The following is a 331-nucleotide window of genomic DNA, read 5'->3' on the forward strand; positions in this document are numbered from 1 at the left end:
AGGCATGCGCCACCATACCTGGCTAATTTTGCATTTTTAGTAGAGACGGGGTTTCTTTTTTTTTGTTTTGTTTTGTTTTGTTTTGTTTTTCTGTTCTTTCTGCAACGAAGCTCCCAGCATAAGAGACGGGGTTTCACCATGTTGGTCAGGCTGGTCTTGAACTCCCTACCTCAGGTGATCTTCCTGCCTTGGCCCCACAAAGTGCTGGGATTACAGGTGTGAGCCACTGCACCTGGCCAATTCTGTCTTTTTAAAAAAACTCTGTGTGCGTGTGTGCGTGAGAGCCACTGCGCCTAACCTAATTTTTTTTTTTTTTTTTTTTTTTTTTTTT

This window comes from Sapajus apella, unplaced genomic scaffold, assembly GCF_009761245.1.
Source record: "Sapajus apella isolate SASKATOON/1434 unplaced genomic scaffold, GSC_monkey_1.0 scaffold9297, whole genome shotgun sequence".
Lineage (NCBI taxonomy): Eukaryota > Metazoa > Chordata > Mammalia > Primates > Cebidae > Sapajus > Sapajus apella.